The sequence below is a fragment of the Drosophila guanche genome, unplaced genomic scaffold (genome assembly GCF_900245975.1).
Source record: "Drosophila guanche unplaced genomic scaffold, DGUA_6, whole genome shotgun sequence".
Lineage (NCBI taxonomy): Eukaryota > Metazoa > Arthropoda > Insecta > Diptera > Drosophilidae > Drosophila > Drosophila guanche.
This window is the reverse complement of record NW_022995743.1, coordinates 10279690-10285755: the sequence shown is the minus strand read 5'-3', so window position 1 is coordinate 10285755 and position 6066 is coordinate 10279690.

Sequence of the window (6066 nt, the reverse complement as noted above, 5' to 3'; positions counted from 1 at the left end):
TTCTTCTTTTAGATCCAACAAAAATAATTCATTAAAAATCAAATAAAACTACTCAAACGTTGGATATTGGATGCCAGTGTGTCCATAGATTCGGCAGCAAGGGAAAGAAAGCCTTTCGTTTTGTTGTTGCTGTTGCTTTTCCTTTGGGGCATCCGTTCCGGGGTTCGAAAGAACGTCAGAAGGCAGTTTGAAGTGGCATGCCCCCTGTCTGGTGGGAGTTGTAATTGGATGGGCAGAAGACCAGGGACCTATGTATGTTTGTGCCTGGGCCATTATGTACTTGTACGCATTAGAGCGACATAATGTGGCTCTTCTCGTAGTCCTCCTGGTCCGAGCAAACTGTTTAAGAACTTAAGGAACTACTCCTCTGCATGCAGTGTGCGGTTTAAGTTTTCAGTGAAAAGCAGCCTGCAGCAGGGATGTTGCCCCAAGCCATCATCATCATTTGCTGGCCTGGCTGGCCTTTTTGGTAGTGACAATTCGATTGAAAATAGACCTAGGAGTGTCACAAATGAAAGGAAGAGACATGGAGTGAGGGGCAAAAAGAGTGGCAAAGGCAAAGGCAAAGGCAAAGGCATGAGGCAACGGCATCGGCATCGGCATCGGCAACATTGTCATCATCAAAATCCCATTAGCAACGTATTCAAATGCGCTCGAGTGTAAAACAAGCCACATTCAATGCACGCACTCCCTGCCACCATGCCACCATGCCACCATGCCACAACGGACGCACACACACACACACACACACACATACACTGTAGAGTGGGTAGAGTGGAGTTCAGTTCGGACTCATTCATTTACAGTGGCGACATTACGCATCCGTTCCCTCTCTCACATTCCTCTCACCATGCCCCTCCCCACCAATTTGCATTGATTCGAGTGGAGCGAGAGATCCTTTAAAATCACTGACAATGCTAGCCTACTTATGGGCCAACAGGCAACCCGAAACCATACCAAACCGAACCCGAACCGAACCCGACCCCGACCCCGACCCCGAGAGCAACGCAACCCTTTTGAGTAGTTGCAGTTTATTCGAGTCCATGTCCATCCAATCAGCCATCCAACAGTTGATTCCAATTACAATCCCAAATTCGGCACCCCATTCCCTGCCCCTGCCCACAACCGTATGTGGAGCACTCGAATTAGCATTTCGGTGGGAAGTTTGGGGGTATGTGTCCAATATTTTTACCATTTCCATGTCTAATTTGAAGTGAGCGCACGGACTTGAGTCTCTAATTAGTAGAGCCCACTCTACATGGAGGGAGGGAGGTACATAGATCTTCGTGGCTAGCAGCTGGGGGCATGCTGGATTATGTGGCTAATTTCAGGCAACAAAAGTTTATCTAGAGAGCAGCAATAGATTGCTCCTACTCGGAGATTTTATTCCTTCATTAAATATAAATCAAATTAATTGACATTTCGGGTAGGAAGATGTACAGGAATTCAAAGCGATTATTTACCCTAAAAAAATGGCCCAAAGGATTCCAAAGAATAAAGCTATCATCCAATAGATAAAGATCTGTTATTCCATATTTGTAGATAGATATAAATATGTATTGTGCATCGTAATTGTACAATCCAGTCGGTCCTTTCAAGTCGTGTCACAGTTAGTGCGGAGGAAAATGAATCAATTGAATGAATGACTTAACGATGTCATTGATGATGCTGTGAATGTCAACAAAAGGGGCATTATCAAGGCGCCCAACGACCCTGAAGAGCTTTAAAGCGAATTAGCAGACCACACGCGTGACTCGACTCGACCCGACCCAACACGACCATCCACCCACCCAGGCATTCGGGCATTCCGGCACCACCCCCAGAGTCTGGATTGCTGATTGCTTCGGAAAAATGGGAATCGGCGGGAGCATATGCTGAAAGTCCTTGAGAGACGAATGCGGTGGCTGAGAGTCCATCCAGCCATCCCGCTTGCTCATACACTCTGCTCCCGGTGGTGGCATGCCTCATGCTTTGCTCTCTACTCTCTCTGCTCTCTGCACTCTGCTCTCTGTCCTGTGGTGCGGCATATGCGTGCGATTTGGATTTTGATTTGATTTGATTGCGGCGTCAACTTAATTAAGCGACCAACTACCAACAATGGGCAACAAATTGAAACAGCAGTCGGGCATTTGAAGTTCACTCTGGATCGTGCAATAAAAACAGGGGAGACGGGCGGAGGGCTGTGCGTGGAGAGTGTGGGGAAAGGCATTTGTAATTCCTTTTATTTCGCTGCCGCCAAAAGTCATTGAAACGTGTAATCTGCAGCACGTGCGCAGAGATGCAGCCACCTCAAAGGCCCCGGCAGCAGGGGAAAGCGGCAACATTGAGATAGACGTAGACGTAGAGTCCCTGAGAACAACTTAAAATTCGGCCAGGACTGTAGACCTTAAAGGAAGGCAACATAATTCATAGAGCTGCTGGTGGGGTGGTGCAATTAGATGGCGGCACAGGTTACCACCTACCGGATGGTCGGACAAGGATGAGCAGAAATTCGGCTGCCACCGACGTCGCTGCCCCTGCAGCCGCCTCCGTGTAATTAGTGTCAGTTGCGGAGTCACATTTGGTTGTCGTTGTAGCTGTTACTACATTGGGCAACGCCTCCTCCAACCGAAGGCCGGCTGGCCGTGGTTCGGTGCGGACAAGATGGATTCCCTAGATGTGGATGGGCCCGCAAGGACCAGGACTTCTTGCCTCTGCTCTCCGCACTCCGCAATCCGCACCCTGCCCCTGCTCATTCATGCATCCGTCCAGATAATTATTATAATTACCTGCGTGAGTGTAGGTTTCCATAGACCAAAACCAAAAACAAAAAAAAAAGAAACCAAAAAAATACAACAGGAAAAAACTGCCACTAGCAGCGGCAGCAGCAGCAGTGCACAGTGGAACGAAAAGTATTTGAGTGTGGTTTACAGTGGCAGTTGGAAGATGGCCTTAACATATATTTCGCCTCCCGATTGAGGCCTCCTCGCGCATCAGAGCTGCGATTTCCCTGTACCTCTTGCTGCTCTCCAACAGTTTTTCACTGCCTTGGCAACACTGTGCCTGGGCGGCATGCGAACAAAAGGTCCAGTCTCATTTCTATGTCATTGTTTGATCCAGGTCTGCTCTCTCCTCGCTTCCTCTCCCGCGTTCTCTCTCTCTCTCTGTCTATCATCTCAGCCGCCTGCCTGCGTGCACTTTGCGTTTCGCATCGCCTGACCCAGAGCCAGAACCAGAGACACATCTGCGTGTGTGGTGTGTGTGTGTCTGTGTGTGGGTGTGCATGTTCGTGTCTATAATTATCTGCCGTTAATAATATTCAAATAGCTTCTAAATATATCCGAACAGCAACAACAGCAACAACAGCATCGGGGGCCCATCGACAAAGTGGGCTTAGTCGCTAAGCGCAGCCATTGTGTCTAATTGCAGAGCCCGAAAAAAAAGGAAACAGGGCCAAAACGGAACTCGAGCAGAGCCTAGACCCAGATGCAATCGCCCGATAGGCATTGAACCGAGGCAAACAAAGCCCAGAACCCAAAACCCAAAACCGAACAAACTGATTGCCTTATCAATGATGAACCCGATTGGGTAGGCTAACAAATTGGCTTATTTGTCGCCAAATGCAAAAGACCGCACCGCAAGGGAGCAGGGGCGCAGGGGCCAAACAGAAGGTTAATAAACTTGACCCAAGAGGCAGGCAGGCAGGGCAGGGCAGGGCAGGGCTGGGTCTCGGGGTCTGGGGTTCGGGGGGTCTGGAGAATGGTCGGGCAGTTCGTCAGGCCGAATAACTGACCGGAGAGGAACTCAGGAACTGAGGAACCGCTAACAAAATGCGCCGGGAGCTGCAGAGCGCAGAGAGGCACGAGAAATTCTTATCATGCCGCGGCACAGAGAAACGCCAGGAAAAGTTCGTTCGCGTTTGCCGTCGCAGTCGCAGGGGCAGCGGCAGTGGCAGAGTCTCATCTTTGATGTGTTGCCGCCAGAGAAGAGGAGAGCAGAGGCGTGCAGAGCAGAGCAGCGCGGTGCGGTGCAGAGATCGGCAGGGAGAGGGAGGCATTGCATTGAGTAGCCTCGATGTGGCCGGCCGGTGCCAGTGGAGATGAGATGTCAACGTGGCTGGCTAGCTGGATCTCCCTGTCCGCTCGACTCGTCTGACTGGCCCGAAAATATTTTATTTTTTCTCTCCTCTCCTTTTGTTGCAACTGAAAGTTTGCATTCCACTTGTTTGTTGTTAACAAAACGCCATCCGTCGAGGCCTGTCCGGCCACAAAGGAAATTCTCTCCATTCCCCGCTCTCTTCGGGGACATTTGATTGGGATTTGAGGCTAATGCTGAAGCTGCAGCTGGCACAGGGCTCAGAGCAGCGGCCAGAAAGCTCTCCTCATGTCTGCCACGACACACGACACGAACTAGTTCTCCCAGCTTGGACAACTCTCATGACAATGGCTGGCCAAGCCCTCGTAGTCCAGCTGAATGACTCGACTCGCCTTGAGGAGCTTTGAATGAATGTTGCTTAAATAGCTTTGGACAGGCGTGAGTACATGTGCATCTGCGGCGACAAGACAGCCGAGAGAATGGAGCACAAAACGGAGCACAGAACACGGACTGGTTGGTCATGATCATCCAATGGATCCGACACCATCTTAGCCATTGACGGTCCGACTGGGCCAGTGCCGAATTCTGTTCGGTGCGTGAGTTGCATCTCGGACTGCAATGGCAATTGCAATTGCCATTGCAATTGACTCCAACGCGGAGTGGAGTGGAGTGGAGTGGCGTGGCGTGGAGCGTCGGCATTTCTGCACGTTTCCCAAAGCGAGGAAATGCACAAGGCCAGGGCAGGCCAGGGCAGGCGGCTAACCTAACCGTACACTCTCGCAGTCTTTGTACTCGGTGGCGGCAGCATTTGAAAAATGTCACATAGTTCGGCCCGGCCTGAAAGAAGTGACCGACAGAGCAACTGCATCTCGCATCTCACATCTCGCCGAGATTGCAATTGCATGCCAGCATACGGCGGTCCCGCCCCGCTTATAGCCGCTAATGACTTTGTTTTTGCTCCAACACCTGACTAAATTCAGGTAACTTCTTCTTCATCGCAGCGCCCAAGTCTGGCCTTGCCTGGGCTTGCGGCAAAGTCCGCTGTCTGCCGGCTAATTTGTTCACACGCCAAAACAAAAAGGAACGCTCCTACTCTCTGTTGCCACCACTGTCTGGCATCAATTAAAGTGCATAATTAATTTATTAGCCACCAAGATAATTCAACTTTGCTTTGGAAACGAAACTGTCGCTACAAGTTAACAAATTGGCAGCCAATTAAACTGCTCGAAATATTATTTAAAATGCAAGCAGTTGGGTGAAGTCACAGGTGTTTAATTGCGGGAAGTTTAAAATAATAAATAATAGATAGTCCTTTAAAAACACCTACATAAGTAGGAGAAGGCTCTGCTCTCGCTCTCGCTCTCTCTCCATCAGTTTCGACTGCTTGCTGTCGCTCTTAACCCGTTTCCAACCGTTTCGCACTGCTTGTGACTGCTTGTGGACTGCCTGCACTGCTTTCATTCTGCTTGACAGCAGGACATATTTCAAGGTGTGCAACCGGTTGGCGCAAACATTTGAATTTATATGCAGTCACAGCAAATCGTATTTTAAGGAAAGATTCGCATTTTCCAAGCAAATCTATCCCTATATTGATCTAATTTCAATGGCACTATATATTTTTAACCTTTTTAGTGTTCATAAAGACTAATTTACTGCTTTGCACCATTAGTTTTAACGTTCAAAACCTTTTAACTTAATACAAGGTTGAGATTGCAATATACAATTGAATATCAAACGAAGTCGCTTTCCCAGAATCGACTTTGATGGCGATTCCTGGTATTGAAAATGCCAGTCAGCTCGGTCCAGCATATGGCAGAGGGCTTATGCCGTGTACGTATGACTTTTATTATGAAAATTATCCATAAGCAATTCTGGTCGGGCCAATGCAAATTACCATAATTGGGCGTCAATATTTGAACAAGTTTATGACTGAGGCATATTAAGGAAACTCCAAGGGTTGCATTGGAGAAAGGAGTGCGTCACTTTTGTTAA